The sequence below is a fragment of the Ambystoma mexicanum genome, chromosome 3q (assembly GCF_040938575.1).
Source record: "Ambystoma mexicanum isolate Mex_15411 chromosome 3q, UKY_AmexF1_1, whole genome shotgun sequence".
Lineage (NCBI taxonomy): Eukaryota > Metazoa > Chordata > Amphibia > Caudata > Ambystomatidae > Ambystoma > Ambystoma mexicanum.
Window position 1 is genome coordinate 239,855,833 of NC_090926.1, and position 26,890 is coordinate 239,882,722.

Below are 26,890 nucleotides of genomic sequence, written 5' to 3' on the forward strand. Positions count from 1 at the left end.
TGTTACCCCCCACCCCCCTCTCATGCCCTGTGTCTCTCTCCTGTTACCCCCCACCCCCTCTCATGTCCCGCGTCTCTCTCCTGTTACCCCCACCCCCTCTCATGCCCTGTGTCTCTCTCCTGTTGCCCCCCACCCCCTCTCATGCCCCGTGTCTCTCTCCTGTTGCCCCCAACCCCCCGGTCATGCCCCGTGTCTCCCTTCTGTTGCCCCCCACCCCCCGGTCATGCCCTGTGTCTCTCTGCTGTTGCCCCCACCCCCCGGTCATGCCCCGTGTCTCTCTCCTGTTACCCCCCACCCCCTCTCATGCCCTGTGTCTCCCTCGTGTTCCCCCCACCCCCCGCTCATGCCCCGTGTCTCCCTGCTGTTGCCCCCCGCTCATGCCCCGTGTCTCTCTCATGTTACCCCCCGCTCATGCCCCGTGTCTCTCTCCTGTTGCCCCCCACCCCCCGGTCATGCCCCGTATCTCCCTCCTGTTGCCCCCCACCCCCCGCTCATGCCATGTGTCTCTCTTCTGTTACCCCCCACCCCCCTCTCATGCCCCGTGTCTCCCTCGTTTTCCCCCCGCCCCCCGCTCATGCCCCGTATCTCCCTGCTGTTGCCCCCCACACCCCCTCATGTCCCGTGTCTCTCTCCTGTTGCCCCCCACCCCCCGGTCATGACCCGTGTCTCCCTTCTGTTGCCCCCCACCCCCCGGTCATGTCCCGTGTCTCCCTGCTGTTGCCTTCCCACCCCCCTCTCATGCCCCGTGTCTCTCTCCTGTTACCCCCCACCCCCCTCTCATGCTTCGTGTCTCCCTGCTGTTGCCCCCCACCCCCCGCTCATGCCCTGTGTCTCCCTGCTGTTGCCCCCCATCCCCCGCTCATGCCCCGTGTCTCCCCTGTTCCACCCCACCCCCGCTCATGCCGTGTCTCCCTCCTTTTCTCCCTCACCCCCCGCTCATGCCCCGTGTTTTCCCTGTTCACCCCACGCTCATGCCCCGTGTCTCCCCTGTTCCCCCCCACCCCCGCTCATGCCCCGTGTCTCCCTGCTGTTGTCCCCCACCCCCTTCTCATGCCCAGTGTCTCTCTCCTGTTACCCCCACCCCCTCTCATGCCCCGTGTCTCTCTCCTGTTCCCCCCACCCCCCGGTCATGCCCCGTGTCTCCCTGCTGTTGCCCCCCACCCCCCGCCCATGACCCATGTTTCTCCCATGTTACCCCCCATCCCCCACTCATGCCCTGTGTCTCCCTGCTGTTGCCCCCCAACCACCTCTCATGCCTCGTGTCTCCTGTTACCCCCCACCCCCTCTCATGCCCCATGTCTCTCTCCTGATCCCCCCACCCCCCGGTCATGACCCGTGTCTCCCTGCTGTTGCCCCCGCTCATGCCCCTTGTCTCTCTCCTGTTACCCCCCACCCCCGCTCATGCCCTGTGTCTCCCTGCTGTTGCCCCCACCCCCCTCTCATGTCCCGTGTCTCTCTCCTGTTGCCACTCACCCCCTGGTCATGCCCCGTGTCTCCCTGCTGTTGCCCTCCACCCCCAGTCATGCCCCTTGTCTCTCTCCTGTTCCCCCCACCCCCCGCTCATGCCAGGTGTCTCTCTCCTGTTGCCCCCCACCCCCTGCTCATGCCCCGTGTCTCTCTCTCCTGTTACCCCCCACCCCCCTCTCATGCCCTGTGTCTCTCTCCTGTTACCCCCCAGCCCCTCTCATGCCCCGCGTCTCTCTCCTGTTACCCCCACCCCGTCTCATGCCCTGTGTCTCTCTCATGTTACCCCCACCCCCTCTCATGCCCCGTGTCTCTCTCCTGTTGCCCCCAACCCCCCGGTCATGCCCCGTGTCTCCCTTCTGTTGCCCCCCACCCCCCGGTCATGCCCCGTGTCTCTCTGCTGCTGCCCCCACCCCCCGGTCATGCCCCGTGTCTCTCTCCTGTTACCCCCCACCCCCTCTCATGCCCTGTGTCTCCCTCGTGTTCCCCCCACCCCCCGCTCATGCCCCGTGTCTCCCTGCTGTTGCCCCCCGCTCATGCCCCGTGTCTCTCTCATGTTACCCCCCGCTCATGCCCCGTGTCTCTCTCCTGTTGCCCCCCACCCCCCGGTCATGCCCCGTATCTCCCTCCTGTTGCCCCCCACCCCCCGCTCATGCCATGTGTCTCTCTTCTGTTACCCCCCATCCCCCTCTCATGCCCCGTGTCTCCCTCGTTTTCCCCCCGCCCCCCGCTCATGCCCCGTATCTCCCTGCTGTTGCCCCCACACCCCTCATGTCCCGTGTCTCTCTCCTGTTGCCCCCCACCCCCCGGTCATGACCCGTGTCTCCCTTCTGTTGCCCCCCACCCCCCGGTCATGTCCCGTGTCTCCCTGCTGTTGCCTTCCCACCCCCCTCTCATGCCCCGTGTCTCTCTCCTGTTACCCCCCACCCCCCTCTCATGCTTCGTGTCTCCCTGCTGTTGCCCCCCACCCCCCACTCATGCCCTGTGTCTCCCTGCTGTTGCCCCCCAACCCCCGCTCATGCCCCGTGTCTCCCCTGTTCCACCCCACCCCCGCTCATGCCGTGTCTCCCTCCTTTTCTCCCTCACCCCCCGCTCATGCCCCGTGTTTTCCCTGTTCACCCCACCCCACGCTCATGCCCCGTGTCTCCCCTGTTCCCCCCACCCCCGCTCATGCCCTGTGTCTCCCTGCTGTTGTCCCCCACCCCCCTCTCATGCCCAGTGTCTCTCTCCTGTTACCCCCACCCCCTCTCATGCCCCGTGTCTCTCTCCTGTTCCCCCCACCCCCCGGTCATGCCCTGTGTCTTCCTGCTGTTGCCCCCCACCCCCACTCATGCCCCATGTCCTCTCCTGTTACCCCCCACCCCCCGCTCATGCCCCGTGTCTCCCTGCTGTTGTCCCCCCACCCCCCACTCATGCCCCGTGTCTCTCTCATGTTACCCCCCACCCCCTTTCATGCCCCATGTCTCTCTTCTGTTTCTCCCCACCCCCCACTCATGCCCCGTGTCTCTTTCCTGTTACCCCCCACCCCACGGTCATGCCCGTGTCTCTCTCCTGTCCCCCCACCCCCTGCTCATGCCCTGTGTGTCTCTCCTGTTGCCCCCCACCCCCGCTCATGCCCCGTGTCTCCCTGATGTTGCCCCCCACCCCCAGCTCAGGCCCCGTGTATCCCTGCTGTTGCCCCCGCTCATGCCCCGTGTCTGTCTCATGTTACCCCCCCACCCCCTCTCATGCCCCGTGTCTCTCTCCTGTTACCCCCCACACCCCTCTAATGCCCCGTGTCTCTCTCCTGTTACCCCCTCCCCCTCTCATGCCCCGTGTCTCCCTGCTGTTGCCCCCCCACCCCCCGCCCATGCCCCGTGTCTCTCCCCTGTTACCCCCCACCCCCCGCTCATGCCCCGTGTCTCTCTCCTGTTGCCCCCACCCCCCGGTCATGCCCCGTGTCTCCCTCCTGTTGCCCCCCACCCTCCGATCATGCCCCGTGTCACCCTGCTGTTTCCCCCCACCCCCCGCTCATGCCCCGTGTCTCTCTCCTGTTACCCCCACCCCCCTCTCATGCCCCGTGTCTCTCTCCTGTTACCCCCCAACCCCCTCTCATGGCCCGTGTCTCCCTCGTGTTCCCCCATCCCCCGCTCATGCCCCGTGTCTCCCTGCTGTTGCCCCCCACCCCCCGCTCATGCCCTGTATCTCTCTCCTGTTGCCCCCCACCCCCCGCTCATGCCCTGTTGTGTTCTCTTTATACACCCCGCCTTCCCTTTCCATGGTGGCCATCTTGGTAAAAGATTTTCCTTCCTGCACCGGGACACCGCCGCAGGCGTCCCAGTTTGGGAAGACATTTTTTTTTTTTACCACCTGGGGTTCCCACTTTGAGGACCTAAGATGCTAGTGGTCTTCATCTATTGAAAAGGATGTTATGGTGACGTTGCACTAATAAAAACCTATGAAATGCAGTAAAAACAAATGGTGTTACAGGGACGTTATGGTTAAGTTGCACTAATAAATCCTATGAAATTCAATGAAAAAACTTTGTTAAAGGGACGTTATGGTTAAGTTGCGCTACTAAAAACCTATGAAATTCAGTGAAATAACAAAGTTTTTTCACGTTATGGTTCCAAGTAAAACCGAAAAACCCTTGAAATTCGCCAGTTATGGTAAGCTAAGCAACCATAACTCGCGCCACCACTGTGCACTGCTAAGACTAACACCCAGGACATCAAAGATGACATCACAAATGTCATTGATGACATCACTGATGACATCACATGTCTGGCTCACTATTTTTTCTTTTGCTGACATATCTAGGCCACATGGTTTTCTTCAGTAACAGTCAGAAACTAAGAATTTTATTTTATTTGTAGACGTATCCTTCTAGCAGGTTCTTACAGTAATTCCCTTAGAGTACAGTCACGTCATATGAAACATATACATATGGGAAAACCCAAGCTTGAAAGACAGCAATCCTTTTTGTGCATAAAGATAATCACTAGACTTATGAGCACTTTCTGATAGTTCTGTTGTTTTTTTTATGGCTGTACTTTCCCTGTATATGGTCATATTTGAATACATTGTACTCACACTACTTTCCTTAGGGTCCAATCACATCAAGTGATACATATACATAGGGTAAATAGCAGCTTTGAAACCGAGCAATCATTTATTTGCATGAAACTAATCAGTTAAGTTATGAATTGTTTCTGCTACTACTTGTGCTTTTTTGCTAACTTCACTTTCCCTGTATATACCCATATTGGTATGTGTTCTTGTGTCTTTGTGTTTTGTCTATAGTAATGCAATTATGTAATACATGGGTTTTATTAGCTACTTATTACATATTTCACAGTACACAAAAATCTATTAAGAAAACAATTATCATTTCATTATTCAACATATTAACATTACGAATATCATACCTTCATCTTGTACGCTGCACACAATGTTACGTTTCTGTATGAGTAGCTTAGTATACTAGATAGAACCCCATAATAGGATGCTATTTATATCAATGCATCGTTCAATGCACTTATTAGGGTATATTTCTTGCAATGATTCTTGACACTTTTTTCGCAACATAATAAGAATCCCTTCTACACATACTTCATGAGAAGTACATACACATGTGATGTCATCAGTGATGTCATCAATGACATTTGTGATGTCATCTTTGATGTCCTGGGTGTTAGTCTTAGCAGTGCACGGTGGTGGCACGAGTTATGGTTGCTTAGCTTACCATAACTGGCGAATTTCAAGGGTTTTTCGGTTTTACTTGGAACCATAACGTCCCTTTAACAAAGTTTTTTCACTGAATTTCATAGGTTTTTAGTAGCACAACTTAACCATAACGTCCCTTTAACAAAGTTTTTTCACTAAATTTCATAGTTTTTTAGTAGCACAACTTAACAATAATGACTTTGACTTTATATACATGTCATGTGGAACTGACTAGATCTCTTCTTATGAACTTGATGTCCGCAAACTTATTTAATGTTAGCGGACATGTTCGGAGAACAGTACCACTACCTAAAAACTGTGGGGGGGGGTGGTGGGGTATGTTTGATTGTTATATCATAATATAGGAACATTTAACAAATTCAAAAAGCAGCACACAAACACATTATATATAGTAATACATAAGAAATGTAACCCATATATGTAACGCACTAACCATTCATTTAAATACAATATGTTCTGAAATGGAATATACCACAAGAAGATAAATTGGCTTCCAACATAATTACCTCACAGACACAACAGAACTGAGAACAAGACCTGACCCACTGAATACATAGGACTTATCTTACCAGAAATAGTAAGTGTACTTCATTTTACTCATATATTTATAAACTTTATGTATTAGATTAAAAAATATATTATCTTTTTTTTTTTTTCTCACAGAAATGTCTAGTACTCTGGAATGGCTAGAGGACAATTTCCCACATGAAGAAATGTCACAAGATAGTGAAACTAATGGTAAACACTTTATAATATAAACCATTTAAATATTATTATTTTGTATACATTTAATATATATATATATTTTTTTGTACAGAGCATAACAAAATAGAAACTACCTCTGAAGAAGCTGTTATGGAAAACACGCTTGACAACATAAAAGAAAACATTGATTTACTGTTGACCAATTTTAATAATTTTAAAACTCTTGTTGAAGATCATTTTAAAATAAAAACGTCATACCATTGCCCCACATGTACCTGTCCCTCCTCACCATATCCCAGTCAATCATCCCCAAACCCTCTCCATAATTCAAAACGTTTTGATGAGATTTCCATCCCTTCTTCACCTAATACCAATCATGTTGAAACCCCAAATTCTCCTGTTTTTGTTTCTGTTTCGGCCTCACCTTCTCTGTCATAAATTATTAATATACGTTAAATAAAGTTTAATTTTTATATTGTATTGTGAATAGTTTCCGTTTTTTTTTCAAAAACAATAAAAGAAGTGTCCGCGGACAGTGCGCGTGTTCTGAAATGTTCGTACATAAATGAAAATGGAGGTGTCCTGAACAACACCACACCTATTCGTACTGTTCGCTAGCAAGTTGAAACTGTTCTAAGAACACACGTGGTGTCCTGAAATGTTCGTAAAGAAGCAAAAATTAAAGTGTTCTAAAGAACACTATATCTGTCCGTAATGTTCGCTATCAACTTAAAACTGTCCTAAGAACACAATTGGTGTCCTGAAATGTTCGTAAATAAACGAAAATTATGTGTCCTGAAGAACACTATACCTGTGCGCAGTGTTCGCTACCCAATTGAAACTGTTCTAAGAACCCTATTGGTGTCCTGAAATGTTCGTACGTAAACGAAAATGGAGGTGTCCTGAAGAACACTATACCTGTGCGTAGTGTTAGCTACCCAATTGAAACTGTTCTAAGAACAGAATTGGTGTCCTGAAATGTTTGTACATAAACTAAATTACACGTGTCCTGAAGAACACTATATCTGTCCTTACTGTTCGCTACCAAGTTTAAACTGTTCTAAGAACACACGCGGTGTCCTGAAATGTTCGTTTCACGTGTGACGCACTTTTAATTACTTCAGAACCCGAACAGTGTCCGTAGGACATCAATGCGCTTGCGCTAACCAATCCCCGTGCACTTCGTGTCCTGCGGACAGGCGCTTCCTTCGCAGACTAGTTCGCAAACAGATCATATGACCACGCCCACGCTCATCGTGTGTCCTGAAATGCGGACACTGTTTGTGTCCCCGAACAATTTAAAAGTACATTTTCAGTTAATCCATAATATTTTTCAATGAAATTTCACCATGCCACAAGTCCCACATAGCAATCTTGAGTTTCTATATACCTTTTTTAAACTTTCCAATCCTTTTTTTGTGTTCGATCTGTCTGCGCACAGTGAGCATGTCCGCGGACCGCGCACAAACACCCCTATAAAAGACCACGCCCAAGAGCTTATTCCCATTGTGTTTCTGGCTATTCTTCAGAACACAGTGATTTTTGCTGCCACCTGCAGACTACACCATCATCGAGATGGCATCCTTGGCTGCTCGCCACTTGGTGCTGCACCTGCCTCAGCACCACCACCACCACCCCCTCCACCACCACCACATCCCCAAGGGCCTGAAGAGGGGAACAGGACTGAGGATGCGGAGGAGGAAGAAGAGGATGATGAGAATGAGGTAGAGGAAATCCCTACTACCCGCACTAGGCGTGAGTCTTGAGTGTGGTGGTTATTTACCATTCATGGGAATGGTCCTAAGGCTTGTGCGAACCATGTTACCTGCAATGAGTGCAAAATGATACTCAGTCGTGGGAAGCACGGTAACTACAGCTTTGGGACCACTACTATGAAGCGACACCTGAGGTCATTTAACTCTAGGGCTATTTGAAGTGTTGTACCTTGCGAAGAACGTAGCAGATTGATTTCCTCTACTTCATCCTCTGTTTCTGATCCTGTCACCACAAGGACCACCTCTGTGGGACAGCGTCTTTCTCAACCTGCCTCACAGGCCATACAGAATGCTGATGACCCTTACCTTTCGAGGGTCACAGTTGTATGTATGTACTGTGACACAGTACCCTGCAAAGGGGAGCGACTTCGTAGTGCTTTTGAGACTATCGTCTCAGAGCACGAGAAGACCTGCTCACTACCCAAATAAAACCCACTCTACATCTTCCTCTCTCAGCTCACCCTTTCTTATCCCTGTGGTTGGTGTCCCCCCCTTTACCCTCCTTTACCCTCCTCTCCTAGTGTGTCGTGTCTGAAAAACCAAAAAAAATACAAAATTAAAAAAATCAAAAAAAATAAGGCTCTTTTCAGAGCCGCCTTTCCCAGTTAAAAAATAGAAGTGAAAATAAATGAAGCAGGGCTCTTTGTATTTTTTAGAAGTCCGCGGACAGTTCGCGAACATTAAAAAAATTGGGTTGCTACTCCATCACAAACATTGTAATTTTCTCTGGAAAGAAGTGGTGGCTCTGAAAACAGCCTTTGGGTGGTGTCTGTAAGTCAAAAATTGTAAATGCTTAACATCTACTTCAAAATCGTTGTTGTAATTCCAAAAAAGGTTGCAATGCATTTTGTACATTTCTCAGAAAAATCTGATTGCCAGCATAAGTAAGGTGGACTCCATCTCTGCGAAAAATGTATGTATTACAAAACATAATATTTTCATTGTGAAAAGAAGATATTTGTGGACCAAATGAAGAAGAACGAAGCCACACTTGTCTCTGCGCAATCCGTGAAAATATCACTTGAGAATTAGAAAACATGTCCATAACCTTCCTAAATCCTTCTTTCATAGCAAATTGCAAAAAAAATCCAGTCACATGTCCTAAACTGTTCCCTCCACAATGAATTACAATTATGTCTGGATGTTGCTCTGTCTCCAAAGTAGCACAGAGAGGTAGCAAGTCCAACCACTTCATTCCACGTACTCCATGCCAGTGTACTTCCACATGTGGGAATCCAAGATCTACAGCTACTCCACAGCTTTCTGCATGCACCTTCAACCAATGTATCCATGAATCTCCTAAAATCCAAACAATCTGTTTCCTGAAACACACAGCCATAGCTATCTTTTGTCCTCTCAGCAAAAAGAGTATCTGAGAAAATCTCTCCTGGCACAACACACCCACCAAACTTTCCTGACCAATCCATTTCAGTGCTTATTCTCATTTGCATGACTTCTGAACTCAAAAATCCCCGGATGTAACTCCCGATGTCCGCGAACTACCGCCATGTCGGCGGACATATCGAAAATCTGAGCGTGGTGAATGTAAATTTAAATAGTGTGCCCCATTTCCCCTTTGAAGTTGGCTCTGAAAAGAGCCGTTTGTTTTGTTTTTTTTACAGATGCTTGACAGACACCTGTTATTTTGTATTTTTTTTCTTGTTTTTTTTTCTTACTTTACTCCTAAAATCTTCACATAACCTTCTCCAAAGCAACCCTTACATTCCAAAATAGAAAGGCATTTCCCGTAAAAGATAAAGAAATGCCATCTTCTTTAAGATTAACAGCATTACTGGCATCAATATTCTCATTGTTACAGAAGAACATACCAACTCTAAGCATGAAGGCACACATGCCTCGGTTGATGACACACCTAGCAATATTTTGCTGAGGACAAAAAACTGAACTAATGTCCCGAATTGCCCTAGGTAGTAATCCAGAAAAAATTACTTTTGCATTTGGAAGGATCTTCATTACTGCTTGAACCAAGCGGTCCAAATCAGCCAACAAAGTAGGGGCACTGACGTTGCCCAAATGGAAAGCACCATAGTGCAAAACTACCACATGCGGACTGTTCATCGTGGCCATATCCTCACAAACTTGTACAATTCCCTGTACATTGCAATCAGGCACACTGCTCCACACCACCTCCACTCCTTTCGCATCAAAGTTCTTTGCAACATGCCTGCATTCAGCGTACTGCTGTAAACCATGCACAAACATATCTCTGAGCACCAACATCCTGACTTTCTCCACTTCTGCCATCTTCACCACACACAGTCTCTTTCAACATGTCAGTAGCGCTCTTGCCCTCGTAGTGTAGCCGAGGAATTCTTCTCGCCAATCTACCGAACTAGTCAGTACAATGAACAACCAGAACAATTGATTGGCGGAAAGATGGAATACCAACGAAGAATCCAGAACCGCATGGAACAGGATACTGGAGCGGGATGTCTTCGTAAGATGCACAGGCAAGACTCCCAGACAGTTGCACTAAGAGCAATAATCACACTTATGCGACTCTATGCCAAGATGCAGACATCAATATAGAAATCAAACACTAACCTGCGTGGTTCTTCGGAATCTCTGAGTCTCCGAATATCCCCAGAAAGGAGTAAGGTAGTAGCAAACCCAAAACGAAAAGACCAGGAAACAATCCAGAACTGAAGGCAAAGCAAGAAGCAGGGTGAAGATCCAAGATGTATGTCCAAAAAGCAAAACCTACCCCGACGGCACGAGGACGCCTAAAGGTACATAAAAGGCAGTCTCTAGTCCGTGTACCAATGGTGCAGAGTTCCAATGCAGGAGAAAAAACGATAAACGGGAGACAGTACAAATGATTAGCAATGCAGGTCCGTGGACGATCCGAGGTCGCTGAGCAGGGCTGGCAGCAAAAGTACAAAGGAGAAAGCAAGGCAGGTCCGTGGACGATCCGAGGCCGATGAGCAGGGCTGGCAGCAGAAGTACAAAGGAGTAAGCAAGACGGGTCAGGAGGCAGTCCGAGGTCGAAAAACAGGAAATCAAGGCAAAAGGGACAAGAACCTGGATACGAGGAAAGCAAGCCGCTAGAATACAAGATTCAGAAGCGCCGGCAAAACGCACAGGCGTGGCTTAAATAATAGTCACATGATCAGTATACGTCTTTTCAACGTGTACGGGGAGAAGCGAAAGACGTAAAAGGACGCCATTGTCTCCATGCCAACTTCCAAGCTCCCGGCAGACGAGGTCTTAAAGGGACCGTAACCACCGTTCGTCGGCGAATACGAGATCCACAAGTATTAGGTCTCGTGGAAGCCGTGGAAGCCGGATAATTACGGCGTCCTAACACTGAAGATTTCTGCCGATACTTGACAGTTTCCTTCCCCAAAGAGGCCCCCACATTTCGAGATTTCCAAAAACGGGACAACAAAACCGGGGCATGTATGTTCTCATATGGTTCCCAAGTGCGATCCTCCGGACCATAATCCTTCCAGTCAACATAGTAGAGTCTTTTCCCGTTCCGAACCTTGGTGTCCAAGATCGCTGAAACCTCATACTCCACAGTACCCCGAACACTGACAGGTGGAGGATGGGAGGGAAGACGGGTATCAAGACGGCATGGTTTAATCAAAGACACGTGGAATACGGGGTGAAGTTTCCACGAACGTGGGAGAACCAAACGCACCACTGCCGGGTTAATGACATGCGATATAGCATATGGACCGACAAAACGTGGAAGTAACTTCCTCTGACCCGGCAGGCGTAAGTTGCGTGTAGATAACCAAACTTTCATGCCTGGGAGATACACCGGAGCGGGGGTACGATGCCGGTCTGCATAAAACTTGGTCCTGTTCTGAGCCTCCAACAACTGTCTTTTGACCTGGACATGGGTGCCGGTAATATCCCTAACACAGGCAAGGGCAGCAGGGTTGTGAGCCGGCAGATCAGGGACAAGAGGCAAGGAACGTGGGTGTTGTCCAAAAAGGGCAAAGAAAGGAGAAACCTGTGTAGCAGTGTGGAGCGCATTATTATAGGCAAATTCGGCCATGGACAGTACCGAAAGCCAATCGTCCTGACGCTGAAAGATGAGACATCTTATATACTGTTCCATAGTAGCATTCAGACGTTCGGTCTGCCCATCCGTCTGAGGATGATAAGCACTTGAAAACCGAACTTCAATACCTAAAGCAGCCGACAAGGCTCTCCAAAAACGTGAAGTAAACTGAGGACCGCGGTCGGAGATGATTATAGAAGGAAGACCGAACAACCTAAACACGTTCCGCAGAAAGAGATCCGCTAGTTTAGGAGCAGTAGGGATCCCTTGACAAGGAACAAATAGTGCCATTTTGGTAAAATAGTCGATGACCACCCAAATAGTATCAAAACCTTCCACCACAGGTAGTTCCACAACGAAATCCATGGAAATGGAGGACCAAGGGCGATCTGGAAGAGGCATAGGTTGTAGCAAACCCACGGGTTTGCCATGTGATGTCTTACACTGAGCACAAACCGAACATGTATATATGTAATCAGTAACATCCTGCAATAAAGATGGCCACCAACACCATCTTTTTAGTAAATCAACTGTCTTCCTAATACCTGGATGAGCAGCCAGAGATGAATCATGACACCATTGTATAGCAGTACGTCGCGTCCCTAGAGTAGGCAGGAATAATTTACCCTGGTTATAGGGCAATTAATTTATGATCTCCAGTCTGTATTTCGCTACTTCTGGCGGATCGTTTCGAAGCCATTCCTGTATAACAGACTTAAGTGACGGACGTAAAGAGCAACCACACACCACCTGAGTGGGTAACAAAGGTACACCAGTGGCGTGAGAGGATTTGGCGGGTCCATGTAGACGAGAGAGAGCATCCGCTTTCGAATTCTGAGAACCAGGACGATAGGAAATAGTGAAATCAAACATTGAAAAGAATTCATGCCAACGAGCATGCCGTGCAGTGGTACATTTCACTGATTGAAGAGCCAAGAGATTCCTATGATCTGTGAACACCTGAACAGGCACTTGAGAACCCAACAAATGATGCCTCCAAACCAAGAAGGCGTCCCTGATAGCCAACAATTCGCGCTCCGTGATAGTGTAATTCCTTTCATAAGGCGTTAACTTTCTGGAATGAAAGGCTACAGGATGTAAACCTGCATCATCTGGGCAATGTTGGGACAGGATAGCACCCAAAGCAACATCCGAAGCATCAGCCTCGACTATGAACGGTTGGGTTGGGTCCGGATGCTGGAGCACCGGTGCTGAGGTGAAGGCGGACTTCAGAGAATCAAATGCCTGTTGAGCCTCCCCATTCCAATGAAAAGATCTCTTAGAGCTAGTCAGAGCTGTAAGGGGACAGACAATGGTTGAAAAGTCTTGAACAAAACGTCGATAGAAGTTCGCAAAACCTAAAAAGGATTGCAACGCCTTCAGATTGTTGGGAACCGGCCAATCCAGAATAGCAGAGACCTTAGATCTGCTCATCTTGACTCCTTTGTTGGTGATGTTAAAGCCAAGGAACTCGACCTCTTGTACGTGGAAGAGACATTTTTCCAGCTTAGCATATAAATGATTGTCCAGCAGACGTTGTAGGACTCTACTGACATGAACAACATGAGTTCATGGTTGGGGGAGTAAATCAGGATGTCATCTAGATAAACAATCAGATATTGATCCAACATGTCATGAAAGACTTCATTTATGAAGAACTGGAAAGTGGCGGGGGCGTTACTGAGACCAAAGGGCATTACAGTGTATTCATATAGACCTATTTAGTTTTAAAGGCAGTCTTCCATTCGTCCCCTTCGCGTATGCGTACAAGGTTGTACGCCCCACGTAAGTCTAACTTGGAAAAGACCTTGGCCGAGCCGAGCTGATCAAGCAAGACTGATATCAGAGGAATCGGGTATTGGTTCCTGACCGTAACAGCATTCAAGGCCCGATAGTCGATACAAGGGCGAAGGTCTCCCTCCTTCTTAGGAACAAAAAACAGAGGGGAAGCTGCCGGAGAACGCGAAGGCCGAATGAAGCCGGATTTTAAGGATTTGTCAATGTATTCCTTAAGGATGACATCCTCCTTGGGTGTTAATGAATAGATCCTACCAGATGGTATCTTGGCCCCAGGAACCAGTTCTATAGGACAATCAAAAGGCCTGTGGGGTGGAAGGATTTCTGCCCCACTTGCATCAAAGACATCCCGATATTCTCGATACTCTGAGGGTAGTTGAGTGTTAAGAACAGCCCCTATCGTGGAGGCGGAATCCATGAGAGCATGGCTTGGGCTAGAGATTTTCTGAACTGATGTCAAACAGAACTGGTCACAATGTTCTGAAAGGAAGTTGACTTCCCCCGACTTCCAATCCACCACGGGGTTGTGTAGTTTCAACCAGGGAAGCCCCAGGATAACTTTAAGCTGTGGGGCGGCAATCAGGTCAAAGGAGATCTCTTCAGTATGCCCACATTCCGTCCTCATGACCAAAGTGGCAGTACGCTCAGTCACTAGACCAGAAACCAGGGTTGAGCCATCGACCGCATTCACAACCTCGGGGCAGTCTTTGGAAACAATCTGTATGCCCAGCTCTCGAGCAAAATCACCGTCAATATAGTTCCCGTGGCACCTGAATCCAAAACAACTGGAATCACCCGCCTACCGAGGGAGGTGGAATCAAGAGTGACGGATAAACAGTAAGGCGTCGACATGAGGGGGTTGCTGCAAGAACCACCCGGCAACTGAACCCCTTCTATTGCCGGGCTTTCGCGTTTCCCTGTTTCTTAACAGGTTTCTTAGTACATGATCGTAGTAAATGATCTGATGACCCACAATAGAAACAGAGGCCGTTCTTCTTCCTGTGTTCCCTTGTTTCTGCTGACAACGGTCCCCGCAATGCTCCGATTTGCATTGGTTCAGAGGACCCGGTGGCAGGATTAGACGTGGCGGTCGTAAGAGGAGGAAGCGGTCTCCGTTCCCCCCTTCTCTCTGCTTGTCTAGAGTCAATTTGGAGTACCAAGTCAACCAATTCAGAGAACGCTGTAGGGATTACCGGTACCGTGGATAGGGTATCTTTAAGGGAATCAGACAACCCTTTGTAAAACAAGGATGCCTTCTTCTCTTCAGGCCAATTAGTTTCGGCAACCAATTGATTAAAATTGGCTAAGTAAGCCAACAGGGTAGAAGTTCCCTGCTGTAAGGCCAATAATTGTAAGTCGGTGGCTTGCGTAGCATACCGCGTATCAAAAACCCGACTCATAGCCTCAATCAACGCGTCACAATTGTACAAAAGGTGACTGCCCTCTTCCAATAGTGGATTGGCCCATGCCGCCGCCGTACCACCCAAGTGTGACAATAAGAAGGCCGCTTTAGTGGTTGAATCTGGAAACGAGGCTGGCCTACAAAGAAAGTGTAATCTACACTGGTTAAGGAAGGTTCGATAGGCCATAGGGTCACCTAGAAACCGCTCTGGTGGAGCCAAGGGAAACTGAGCAGTCATGTACACTGGCCCAGGGTCAGAACGGGCAGGAGATAGCCCAGAACCCGATGCCACAGCGGGCGAAGGCGCCCCAGCACCGGTGGACTGAAAACCAGCCTGTAGCTCATCAATGCGTCTTTCGGTGGCAGCATGGGCATTAGCCATTTCACTGCGTAGATCCGCCACCAATTGCATGATGGCTGTCAAAGACTCATTGGCATCCATTTTTATTAAGGCTTCTGAATATGTCAGTAGTGCTCTTGCCCTCGTAGTGTAGCCGAGGAATTCTTCTCGCCAATCTACCGAACTAGTCAGTACAATGAACAACCAGAACAATTGATTGGCGGAAAGATGGAATACCAACGAAGAATCCAGAACCGCATGGAACAGGATACTGGAGCGGGATGTCTTTGTAAGATGAACAGGCAAGACTCCCAGACAGTTGCACTAAGAGCAATAATCACACTTATGCGACTCTATGCCAAGATGCAGACATCAATATAGAAATCAAACACTAACCTGCGTGGTTCTTCGGAATCTCTGAGTCTCCGAATATCCCCAGAAAGGAGTAAGGTAGTAGCAAACCCAAAACGAAAAGACCAGGAAACAATCCAGAACTGAAGGCAACGCAAGAAGCAGGGTGAAGATCCAAGATGTATGTCCAAAAAGCAAAACCTACCCCGACGGCACGAGGACGCCTAAAGGTACATAAAAGGCAGTCTCTAGTCCGTGTACCAATGGTGCAGAGTTCCAATGCAGGAGAAAAAACGATAAACGGGAGACAGTACAAATGATTAGCAATGCAGGTCCGTGGACGATCCGAGGTCGCTGAGCAGGGCTGGCAGCAAAAGTACAAAGGAGAAAGCAAGGCAGGTCCGTGGACGATCCGAGGCCGATGAGCAGGGCTGGCAGCAGAAGTACAAAGGAGTAAGCAAGACGGGTCAGGAGACAGTCCGAGGTCGAAAAACAGGAAATCAAGGCAAAAGGGACAAGAACCTGGATACGAGGAAAGCAAGCCGCTAGAATACAAGATTCAGAAGCGCCGGCAAAACGCACAGGCGTGGCTTAAATAATAGTCACATGATCACTATACGTCTTTTCAACGTGTACGGGGAGAAGCGAAAGACGTAAAAGGACGCCATTGTCTCCATGCCAACTTCCAAGCTCCCGGCAGACGAGGTCTTAAAGGGACCGTAACCACCGTTCGTCGGCGAATACGAGATCCACAAGTATTAGGTCTCGTGGAAGCCGGATAATTACGGCGTCCTAACACTGAAGATTTCTGCCGATACTTGACACAACACAAATCCACAACCTCGACATCTGATTTGCTGATCCATACAGTCTTCTTTCCATGTTGGATTTCGTGGAAAAACCCAGATGTAGCACGCCCTGTCCACGAACAGCCGCGGTGTCCGCGGACGGCGTCCACTTTACTCTCTGTGCCATTCCCTCATTGCATACAGCTAAGCAATCACACAATACGAATAACGTCCTCAGAACAACCCCATTTTGTGATTTTTCGAACATTTCAGGACAATTATTATTTCATTATTCAACATATTAACATTACACATATTATACTTTCATCTTGTACTCTGCACACAATGCTATGTTTCTCCATTAGTAGCTCTGTATACTAGATAAAATCCCATAATACAATGCTATTTATATCAATGCATCGTTCAAAGCACTAATAACGGTATGATATTTATTGCAATATCCTTGACACTTTTTTCGCAACATTATACTAAAAGTCCCTAGTACACAAATTCCATGAAAAGTACATACACACGTGATGTCATCAGTGATTTCATCAATGACATTTGCGATGTCATCTTTGATGTCCTGGGTGTTAGTCTTAGCAGTGCACGGTGGTGGCGCCAGTTATTTTTCAAACTTACCATAACTTGCGATTTTCAGGGGTCTTTCGGCTGTACTTAGAACCATAACGTCCTTTAAACAAACTTTTTTTAATATCACGCAAAAAATATACAAACATGGCGTGCAAAAACCAACTTCTACAGATGGCTTTACACAGAATGTTGCAAAGTAAGAATGTATGCTCGATCACAGTGAAGGTCAGCTGCTTCCACAACTTCTACAGAATGTTGCAAAGTAAGAATTTATGCTCGTTCTCAGTGAAGGTGAGCTGCTTCCATTTTTTTCTCGGACCCCGGAGAGGCTCACGAAGCGGACTATAAGGTTGTATTGTGTTTTGAACTTGCCAGACAGAGATTGTGATGAAAGACTTCTCTTGAAGGAGTGCTGCTAAAACGTAAGAGGAGATAAAGATGAAATTTCTGAAACAAAACCACTTTTATATATTATATCACTATACGAAAGATCGTTGGCACACGCGGAGTCGTATTTTGGGACTGCACCACTCGTAGACAATGGAAATTGCAATTGTACTGTAAGTAACCCTTTAGATTACTTTATACCAAATATAATTACAATAGCGTAGCATTAAAGACCGCTCAAGTTGAACTTGTTCGTTGAAAGTGGCATAATGTTTTCTACCGCGCACTATCACCGCCGAATTGATCCCCTGTCATTTAGAGGGCTCTGAAAAAGGCAGATGACACAGGGTGGGTTATTAGAAGTAATTTAACCGGTCTATAGGCAGTCAAGCGCTCTACTCGCTGTGCCACTTCGCTGTAGCCTGTCAAGTGGCACATCGAGTACAGCGCTCGCTTTGACATCCGTGCACAGCTTGCTAACGCAAGTTTGAATTACGGCAAGGCCAAACTCAGCCTTTCATCCTTCCGTGGTCGATAAATGAGCACCACACACCGTGGTTAATAATAAGCACTGCTTAGATACCTCACGGTTTTTAGCGCTATATGAATGGGAAAATATTATTATTTTATTATTAACATACTCTGTTGCACTATCTTCGATAGCAAATAGTTTCACGCCCTAATAAATAAAATGATGATTTTTAATGAAGATCGGCTGGTGAGACTAATTTATGTTTTTTAAAACAGGTACGTGGCGTCATTTTGTCTATGTCACGATTTACAGACTCCAGCGGATGGGGTCTTCAACTGCCAGGTGCAAGTCCAAATATGCAAATAAACTTTTGCTGATCGACAGCAGAGACAATAGCAAATCGCTGAATATTCACTAAACATTTCATGTGAAATAAATGTACTTTACCAAATGTACAATCCTGCTGTTTACTTTTAAACCACAGTTTCATATTCCGAATTGTGGCGCACTGAGTTGTAAGCTGATCTAACACTCTCTGTACCGCAAAGGAACATCGCGTGTCTCAACATGAACTTTTGCGGATCGACAACAAAGACAAATGCAAATTGCTGAATATTCTCTAAACATTTGATGTCAAATAAATGTACTTTACAACATTTACAATCTTGCTCTTTGCTTTTAAATCACAGTTTCATATTCCGAATTGTGGCGCGCTGTGTTGTGACAAAATGTGTGTTGTCTTCCGGGTTCTGTGTAAAGTCGCGTAGTACTGGAGACGACTGGGCGCGCTTGATGACGCACCCTGTAACGTCACGGAGAGAGGCGGGGAATATGAATGCTTTGATAATATCAGGCTTAGGGGCGGGAGATATGATTTAGTGTCACAAAAGCAAGTCAGCCAGGTCAATAGCGCCAGTCATAGGATTATCACATAATGTCGGCGCACACCAGCCGGATTTATCGTTTCTTTAGTGGACAAAAAGTCGGTTGACGCCCCTAGGAAATTGTACTATTAGCGAACAAAAGGAGTGCTCTTAAAACACTTTCACCCTGACAACGAACAATACAAACAACGTTCTCAGAACACCCCCATTTTGTGTAATTGCAACCATTTCGGGACACTGCGAGTGTTCTTAGAACACATTCAACTAGACAGATTACAATACGGACAGCTTCCTGAGGACACCCCCAGTTTGTGTATTTACGAACAATTAAGTACACCGCGAGTGTTCATAGCTCATTTTTACCTTCCTTGCGAACAAAAATGACACATACTCTGTCCTCTAAACACCCCACCATTTAGTTTATTTACAAAATGTCAGAACAGCCGTGTTCTCCGCGGACAAATCGAACGCAACAAAAAGGTCTAGCACATAAAAAAACAAAACATTGAACCTATCTCATACTCCCCCACCCTCCCCAAACACTCTTACACACCAACACACGGCACTAAATACAATTTTTTATCCACGTTTCACTGCGCTGTACGCGGTCGACTGCGAATACAAGATAGCGGGCGCCACAGAAAATCTGACGCGCTCCACGCCCCTCGCCGTCCAATCAGCGAACACGTCGCATGTCCGCGGACATGACGCAAGCCCATGGGCCAATCGGGGTGCTGTCCGCGGAGCGAACAGGGAAGTCCGTCCGCGAAGCGAACTCAGATATCACTAATTTTTTTGCCTTACATTTTGGTCATTTTTAAAAAAACTACTGGACAGATTTACACCGCACGTGCGCAAAGTTTTTTCCCATTCAGTCTATGGGAAAAAAAAAGTTTTGGGACCCCCCCCCTATAACTTTCCCCCCCTGGACGAATCCTCACCAAACTTTGCAAAAAAATTCAGAGTGACCCAACTACTTTTTTTGCAAAGTTTGGTGAGGATCCGTCCAGGGAGAGCGAAGTTATAAGCCGCCCAAAAAGTGCTCTTCCTTATTAATATATATATACAGGCTCACATCAGTGAGGTGCATGGCACGTTGTTGATGCATTGCATTGTTAAAGTAACACTGTTTGCTTCACCCTCAAGAATCAGGGAGGCGTACAGAGGAATAAGATTGTGCAGAATGATGCAAATGTATTTGGTGTTGATTGTTAAAATCTAGCACGAATAAGGTGCAAGGATGTGTTCCTGCATAGTGAGAGTTGTAAGGTGGCAATAAAAAGCAAAAATGAGTACCATTGAAACGGAAGAGTCCAGAATATATCTCCTAGCAAAGGTGTTCATTCCTGGACACTGGCATGAACAGGAGACTTGGTGCTGGCAGGCTAGAATGGTCCAAGAATTTACATCAGAGGCAGTGGCAGTTGGCAGGATGGTGGGATGTTACATCAAGCTCTGGGTGAGTTTTACATGACTCAAAATGTGCGCAAAGAGCAGACTAAAATGGCCCAATTTACGGCTCAGCAATACTGTCATTTGCAAATAATTGATGAGCAATTGCAAACTAAAGAGACCAGTATGCCTAATCAGACTGGGAACCTGGAACAGGCTCAGCAATAACTCATGCAATTGGAAGATACATTGCAACAAAGCCAGATTTTAGAACTCAAGTACGAAAAACTCACTGAGCAACTCAAAAATTAGGTGATATAACGCATCAACAAAAGAGTGCAGGGAAAGAATGGAGTTCACTGCACTGCAAGACACCCATAAAGAGAGTTTAGAAACCATAAGCCACCTTCAACACCAATTGAATGACCAGACTATTCACAATAGAGTATTGTTGGAAGAAATTGTGGCTTCCAAACAGTCCATGAAGGAGCTTAAACATAAAAACAGCCAGTTAAGTATAAAAGGGATGGACTCCCAAAACAATTTTGATCAGATGGGCCAGGAGTTAAATATTCTGAAACAACAGAAAATACAACTTACACCAGGATCATAGGGTCCTGTTACAAAAAGTGACAGATGAAAATGGTTTTAGAAAATGGTCAACCTGATTCTTAGAAGCTGACCAGAATCATGGAAGAAAATATAGATCTTAAGCAGTGTTTGAGACAAGCAGAAGCTGACCTAGTTGAGGCAGTGAATAGTAGAGATGCTCAGGAGAGTTTATCATTTTAAAAGAAAAGCACCCTGGGCATAGACGCATAACTCAAGACTCCCTGAGGGAATATGAAATCCTCCAAGATGAAGTATAGAAAATAAAGGCTTGATTTTTGGCTCAGAGCAGTATGCTTGAAGCCAGCCAAATAGCTGGGTCAGTGTTAAAAGGTCAACTCTGGGAATATAAGCAGGAAATCCTGGCAGAGACAAACACCTGTGAAATAATGATGTCCAAAAATATAAACTGGCATCGAAACGCCCTGACCAACCAGGGTATGGGATAGGGCTGTATGACCATAGAGTGATTCCCCTCCAGTCAAAGACCTCATGCCTGTTGGTTGTCTTCACGACCATCAGTCTGGCTTCAGATCTGCCAGAAACATGGAAACTGCTTTCCTGAATATCTGTAAAGGCCTGCTCTCCAACCTTGACTCTAGCACCCCCGGTATCCTCATCTTGCTTGATCTCTCTTCTGCATTTGACACTGTCAACCATGCCATCCTGCTTAATTGTCTCCGTGATAACCTAGGTATCACCGGTCAGGCCCAGGCATGGCTGACTTCCTTCCTCTCTGACTGACGCTCCCATGTCCAACTCGGGTCCTTCCTCTTTGCTATCTTTTTCTCTACCTGTGGTGTCCCCCAGGGATCTAACCTCTCTCCCTGGCTGTTCAACCAATACCTGGCACTCCTTGCCCACTGCATTGCCGCTCTCTGCCCAACTTTCAGTGCTATGCGGATGACACTCAGCTCATCTTCAGGCTACCTTCGGCCACTTCTTCTCTGTCTCCTCTTTGCTTCTGCTTTCTCTCCCCCTTTCCCCTGCTGAAGTCCCTATGATACTGATATTGCAGGGTTATCTGGCCACCCTTTGGATCCCAGGTCCCATGCCCTGCCAGATGCATGCCTGCACTGCCTCCCTGGCAACCCCTGCACCTGGGGACTGTTTTCTGTATCCCTACAGTCCCCCCACCAGCACTTATGCCTGCATCCACCCTGCACTTGACATCAACTGCCCGTTCTTTTATTTATCTTGTTATTTATTATCCCATGTACTGCACTTTCCCCTTCCCCGGCACTTTCCTTTTCCCCCTTCCCTTGCACTTGCGCGATCTGAATGACACCTGGCCTAGTAAGATTGTTGTCTGCCTTCCCTCTGTTCTCGCTCCATCGCCTCATTGCGCCTTGAAACACCTGTGTATAGGCACATTATAAATGCCATATCATATCATATCACATCATGCCATTTACCCACAAACTCCCAGATACAGACTGCAACTGACCTCATGCATATCACTTATAGAAAACGGGGAAACCTGAGGCAGATGGCCTCGCCTATTCCTAGCCAACCGGATCCGGATGGCAAGTCCTTATTGGACATTGATGAATATTCAAAAAGAAGGGAAGGTGGCTGTACCAGTGTGCCATGGGAGACCAAAAATAGTCCAGTGAGTATGTGTGACCCTGAAAACTTATATGATGAGAAAATCAGAGAGTTAGATTTACAGAAAATGATATTGCAAAGAGTCCACGCAGCCCACTTCGCTGAAAGAGAAAAGCAGAAGCTCCAGCCTAGAAAGGGCATTTGAAAAACCTCCTCAGGTGAATGGGTGGATTTCCCCAGACTACCTGGAAGGAGTGATAGTACCCATTGGCAATAGTCTGAAGAAGAGACTGTGTTCTATCCTGCGCCAAAAGGTGTCAACAGGGAACGTGTTCCTGAGAGCTCACAGCGTCATAGATGACAGGAGGAGTCCAGATACTGATTCTGAGAGGAATTCACAATCCCATGGACATAGGGAGTGCTTAGGAGACAGGGACTGCAGTTCCAATGGCAGCACTGATTCTGAGGGTCAATCGACTCAAGTTCAGAGGAATAAAATACATATGAAGTAGAGGAATTGTTTTGTTAAAGACCCAATCAGGCAGATTAAAGCCCTAAAGAGCTTCATGAACCCGTACTACAAGAAAGCCAAGTATTCGGTGTGGGAACATATGGAACTTTATGAAAAAATGATGTAATCATTTGAAATTAAAAATTATGTCAATGGCATGGAGTTTGTGAAATGGACGTTTTTCCCGGAGTATGCCATTTTCTTTGAGGGAGCTGAAGACCAGGATCATTGCAAATGGTCCTTCTATAAGGTGGCCATTGTAAAAAACTTCTGCACTCACAGGAATGTTGTGTGTAATTTAAAATGTGGGGAGGATCAGGCACCTAGGGAGTTTGAACAAGAATCAAAATGTGCATTTGCGCAGACTTCCCAGTGGGTGAATACGAATTGCAGGGAATACTTCAACACTCGTCCAAAATATATAATTACCCAATTCGTTCGCAATTCCCAAGAGTGCAGGACACTGGATTGGGCAAGAGAGCAAGCCACCAGGATATGTGAGGTCCAGAAACCAACTAACAATAAAAACAACCCTAAAACCACTAAGCCAACTACCACACCAGCCGCTGCAAAGGTGGCAGAGGTGAAAACTACACCTCCTTTGAACCTGGAGACAGAGGGTTCTTAACATACTCCTCCAGCCGAGAAGCAGAATGAGAGGCAGAGGAGAAACTCTGCCCAGGTCCAATCGAATGTTAATCAAGCAGGGTATAAGAACAATGCCCCCACCCACACCCCACCCACACTGCCACCTACGTAAATCCTCAATACAAGGGTACAAGGCCAATACTGGGGTATGTGTACACCCCCGGGAAAAGGGGAGGGTCAAATCAGGTAGGTACTTCCCCAGGACACTTTCCTACAAACTTCCTGCAGGAGAGTAACAATGTTACTCACTGTAGTGACTACCTTACTCCCAGTCCATAGTCCCCTTTCCTCCATACTTTTGGGACGGGACCGGAGCAGTTTTATAAAAAGCATCAAATTGAAAATGTGTCCTTCTTCTCTTTTTACGCGGGGTACCACACACCGCCGTAACCCCACCCTCCTTATCTACGCCCCACGCATCGCCCTTCAGTCCTTTTCTATCGCCAGTTCGGAGACCATTTAAGCAATAATGGAGGATTCTTATTAGAGGGGACAGCAGGCGGGTGTATGGAGGAAAGGGGAATATGGACTAGCAGTAAGGTAGTCACTACGGTGAGTAACTTTGTTATACTCCTTCGTCCCGTCCCCTTTCTCCATACCTTTGGGAGATTACCAAGCACTCCTTACAGTATAACGGGTGGTTGGAACTCCTTTACTGAAAGAGGTTTTGAGAACAGCTTGCCCAAACTGAGCATCAGCCCTGGTGCTCAGGTCTAATCAGTAATGTTTCACAAAAGCTGGTGGGAAAGCTCACGTAGCTGCTAGGCAACAGTTCGATGTGTTTACAGAGCGACCAATAGGTAGGAGGCAATGAGGGGAAAGCATAAGCTTTCATGTTGACCCACAAGCTGCAAAGAGGACCACCTCTGGCGTGCCCCATTGCTGGAAAAGTTGGAGATGATATTAATGTTCATCTCACACTCGTAACCGATGCCGACTGGTGCCTGAATTAATCTGCGGTCGCATTGAAGTGACCCTGGAGCCAAACAATATACTAGATGGCGCAGCCCAAATTTGCATGACAAGATCTACAAGGAGAGGGAGTCTGTGTCACCCTGCTTGTTGATGTAAAACCTCACTTTAAGGGAGGTATTCAAAAAGGTAGCTGTGGTCCGCAGAGGTTGGGCCGCCATCCCACACCAGGGGTGAACTGCGTCACAGGAGCCAGTGAAGCAATAGTCTCCCCAGGGGAGTCAGGGGCCTTGTGTGCCATCCTAGCCTTGAACAAGGAACCTCGGCAGAGTCGGTACTGGCAGATCTAGGGTGTTTACTAGACACGTCAGGGGCATCCCCAGAATTAGCCTCTAGTGGAGGATCTTCGGCAGAGCCGGTACTGGATGGTCCGTGGTATGTGACCGCCTTCCTTCAACCCTCAACAGAACTGGTATCACAACAGCCAATTGCGGAATGGCTTAGGGATATACCTTACAGCCAGGGCCCGCGATGAGGGACTCCAAATTCTGTTGGTGACCGATTTAGCCCCAAGCAGGGGAACCTCAGGTTTAACCCTGGTCTCATAGCCACCTCGATAGGGGCCTCGAGCCAAGACTCCATACAGTTAGCTCCAGATGGAGAAGCCTCAGGGTGAACCCTGGTATCCAAAGCTGAGCCCCAAATTGGGAGATCGCTGAAGGGCCCCTCAGAATAGTTTCCAGTGCGTCTCGCTGAGCCGAGACCAAAAAGAGTACCCAAATCTGAAGTGTTTCACTCCCACGTAGAACCGCAGATATTTCATATGCGTGTTTCAGAGAACCACAGATATTTCATATGCGGGTTCCAAGTCAGAATGTGCATTTACGCATCCTGGAAGACCATCACACTGAGTCAATCGCCCTTCCAAAGAGAGGACTTTATTTGGCAAGGGCGAGATCAACTTGAATTTCTCTTGAAAAGATCGAAGGTAATGCGCAGGGCAGCCTGGTTGAGCACTGTGAAAGGTCACCAGTGCTATCCCCTTCCTTGCTTCGTGAGGGGAACAGTCTGTCGAAAGAGAGGTTTGAAGGGTGGGGTAGGAGGAAAGGGCAGGTTGAAAACCCGCCTAAACGATGGACAAACCCCACCAGTCTTCAGTAATGTTTTGCCACGCCTCCAGATGAGACGAGATTCGTCCTCCCAACGAAGTGTAGTGTGACCGACAAAAAATATCATTTGGTGATTAGTCGGCAGGGAGATTATATGTCCCTGTAGAGGAGGCTGATGGCCGAGAGAAAAACCAACCACCTTACTCATGCTGCTTAGGGCAAGGCTACCAACAGGAGTTTCAGATCAGTGCACACGGCGAACCTGAAACCCCCTGCTCCCAGAGAAGGACCAAGTCTGAGGACCATAGCTGAAGCTGTTGCCAGGACCAACAAACGGGTCCCTGTTGTCCACATAGTATGGAAAGAACTGCTCAGCCCCAAAGGAAAAGCTCCCAGCACCAGTCGACGTGAACTTTGGTGTAAGAGAGATATCCAAAATGGCTGCTGTGGACCAAAGAGGCTGGGCCGCCATTTACTAAACACCTGAAGAGTACTGCGTCATAGGAGAAATGAGGCAATTGTCGCCTGAAACAAGGATCCTCGGCCAAGCCGGTGCTGGCAGATCTAGGATGTTTAGTGCACATTCTAGGAACTGACCCAGCCGGTACTGCAAGGCCTGCTGCTGATCACCTTCTTTACCCCTTCGACAGAATCGGTACCAGCACACCCCGAGCGTGGGACGGTTGAGGAATGTATCCTACCGACAGGACCCTTAGAGGACCTCTCGACTCCATTGGTACTGTATTTGGTGGAACCTTGGGTTTTAACCTGGGACATATAGCTCCCTCAAGAGGGCCCTGAAGCCATTGCTCAGTATGACAAGCACCAGAAACGGAGACCTCAGGGCGTACCACAGTATCAGTGTGGAAAACTCAGGAAATGGAGAACTCATAGCAAACCCCGGTACCCAGAGCCAAAGACGAACTGAGCTGAACCTTTGCACCCAAATGGTGAACCTCGGAACCACGTCTGGTTTTGGCAGGTCCTCTGAGGGACCCTCAGAGAACATTCTGGTGTGCCTATTGGGCCCTTGAGGCACCTTAGGGGAATCCCTGGTAACAGAGCTACACAAGCCCCTCCCGGTCATGGAATACTCTCACCGAGCGGGGCTGCTCATTGCCGTCCTCATCGCTTAAGGCTCATCCTAATGAGGCGGAAACAGAAGACAGGTCCTCCACGCATACCGCCCCAGCTTTTAAAAGAAGAACCGAATCTGAGCCGCCGGGGACGGGGTGGAACAAGAGTGAAAAGACGCTTGAAATATGTCCTCATACGGTCAGAGTGAAAGAGCATCTGAAACTTCCCCAAAAACTCATCCTCAGCAGAGGGGTTAGCAGGATGGTTGACAAGAGGGTCCACCCCCGGCCGGGTCCACATAGATCAGAGGAGTAAATGCAGGAGGGAGCGAGACAGTATGAGGCAGTGTAGCCCACACACGCCGGT